The following is a 2,754-nucleotide window of genomic DNA, read 5'->3' as shown; positions in this document are numbered from 1 at the left end:
TATCTTTAGAATTAATATTTGCATTTAGTTATAGTTATTATCTTTACATTTAACACTTGCATTTAGGAGTAGTTGCTAGATAAAACATCATTTTAGTCGACATTCCAAACTAAGGACTAATTGTAGTAGATTAGAATTTGACTAAGGACCTCTTACCTCGCTTCCCTGTGGGATCGATAAACGGGACTCCACTAGAGCCATGTATTACTTGAGCGATACGTATACTTGCGTTTGAAATTGTGACTTTACAAAATCATTATAAATATATAAATCTGGGTTCATAAATTCTTACATATATAAAGTCGCTGTCACTATGCCTCATATTTTTTTTGTTGGTTTCCTCATTGGGTCTCGCATTCCACGTGGCAACCCTGGATTGGACTGCGAACGCAGATATACGTTCATAGTCCTGATGCAATATTTTTCGGGGAGCCAATCATAATAATTTGGCGAGAATTATTTTAATGAAGCTGAAGAAAGATAGTAAATGAATGATTTTTGACAAACATTGCATTCAACGAGTAGGGTATTGAATGCATAAGCGGTGTAATATGATCGGCCATACCAGTTTGGAAAAGTTATCGCTGGAGTCTCCATTTTTCTTCGTGAAATAATCCTGCATGCTAACCCATCACCACAGGAAAAAAATTTGAATAATTCTTTTTATTAAGATGGCCTTTCTAATTTATTTAAATGGTATGAAATTGCATGATTCTAATTACAGATAAATACAAAACTAATAGCAAACATTTACGTTAAAGTATAATGTAAAATGGCTAAATATTAAGACATTTATAAGTTAATAGCAATTAAGTGCTGCAAAAAGTTTCATGCACAATGAAAATTATTGCCACCCGTTTCGAGAGCAATACATGTATTAACATATGTGCGAGCTTACGGAGCCAATCAGCACCCAATAACGATTTGATATTCTTAAGTACTTTTTTAAAATGCAAAACAAATAAGTTATTCTTTAAATAATTTTAATATAAGATTGCATTAAAAAATCTTTGATGTGAAAATTTAGGTAAAGATAACTTTTAGATTTGCATTCAACTAGCAATTACTGAGTATCTTAGTTGAGTTGTTTAAATTCCCTAATAAACATATCAATCCCAAAGAGCACAAAAACATGTCAAAAAATACCAAGGAGTTTAAGTTGGCCATGAGACATCCGGTGCATTTCGGGGGGCGGTGCGGTGCCGCAATGTAATTTTTCGTGTTTGAAAAACTTGTGTTCTATCAGCTTTCTCAAAAAGCTGCAGCTAAAAGCTGTGTTTTCCCATCAGACGTGACTACATATGGTGGCTGCTATAAAGTTGCAGACTGGCTTTAAGAAAACAAAAAATTTATAATAGTCACCACTGTTTTTTGAACAACTTCTTCAGCAGTTTCACAGCTGCTTCTTCAAATAGCTGCAGCTGCGCCAAACAGACTCTTCCCCTCAGTGGAAAATTTCCAACGACTTCTCCAAAACCCTAAATTCGTATTGAAAATTTAGGTAATTTAAAAGACCTTATTTATAACTTTCTCATGGATGATCTCAACACCAAGACAATTTCTCAAAGTGGTGAAAACTTAATAGAAGAAACATTTATAAAATAAGGAGTGAGGAGTCATCTTTCCATCACTTGTATACCCAACTAAAAAAAATATTATAAGTAAGCAACAATGCAAGTTACATATTAAAACATATTAGGTGCCTATTATAAAATGAAAATCCTTGGCTATTACTAAAATATAATGGGCACTTAGCGTGTTTTAAGTAAAGTTAACTTTAATAAAGATTTATGATGACTTTATTTTGTTATGGTGACTGGCTAATAGTTCGAACAATTTTATTTTTTTTCAAATTGAAAAAATAACCTTGAGGTTTGGATGAAGTCATTTGACCAAATTCACTGAGTGACTTGAGCAAATACCCTTGACAGCCTTGAGGACTATGACTGATCTTCAAACATGATTATGCTAGCTAATTAATTTTGGAGGACTTTAACTCAAAGATGACTATATTTTTATTCTCTTGCAACTTCTATTTAATAAAAGTAAATCTTTCAAGGACTTTAACTCAATGAAGAATAAATTTTTATTCTTTTGTGGCTTCTATTTAATAATGAGCTTATCACATTTAATTGGTGGAGGAATTTTGCTCATGTTCATCATGATTAGCAAGAAAAAATATGTTCAACATAATTAGCTAGATGTAATAGATCTCCATTTAATATGATATTTACTGTAAACTAAAATTTTTTAAAAATTTCTAGTCAAAATAATTAATCAAACACATATTTATACTAAAATATGTGACTTGAAAATGAAGGTCACACTATTAACTACAAGGCTACAAGGTGAACCAATTTGCTTATGCTGATACATTATTTTTCTTCCTTTCGTAGCGATTTTGTCTACCCACCGTGTGAAAATATTAAGGGCATACAATAAACACACCTAATATTTTCTCACTATCAAACAAAAGAAAAGAAAAAGTTTCACATTTTATCACCTTCCAATGCTCTTATTTCTCTCTACCTAAAGCACATTCCACCACAGAAAGAGATTCATTGGTAGCCTGTTTTAAGTAGGACTTATGCAGGACTTGAGCTAAATCCTACCAAACCGCAAAAAACGCATCCATAAATCCCTAAAAAACGTTGATTCACTATAAATTCGAGATTTACTAAATTCTTTGAATAAGAAGATTTAGTAAATCTGGGACAAACAATGGAGCCAACAGGCTTACCTTCCTCAATTGTT

General features: G+C 32.1%; 1 pseudogene; it reads right to left on the bottom strand.

The window, feature by feature from the left end:
• Positions 1–1,183, bottom strand: part of LOC110030623 — a 3,511-nt pseudogene extending 2,328 nt beyond the window's left edge.
• Positions 1,184–2,754: the final 1,571 nt, after the last annotated feature.

The sequence above is a fragment of the Phalaenopsis equestris genome, unplaced genomic scaffold (genome assembly GCF_001263595.1).
Source record: "Phalaenopsis equestris unplaced genomic scaffold, ASM126359v1 Scaffold000744, whole genome shotgun sequence".
Lineage (NCBI taxonomy): Eukaryota > Viridiplantae > Streptophyta > Magnoliopsida > Asparagales > Orchidaceae > Phalaenopsis > Phalaenopsis equestris.
The sequence above is the reverse complement of the archived record's forward strand: the minus strand, read 5'-3'. Positions and strand labels throughout refer to the sequence as shown.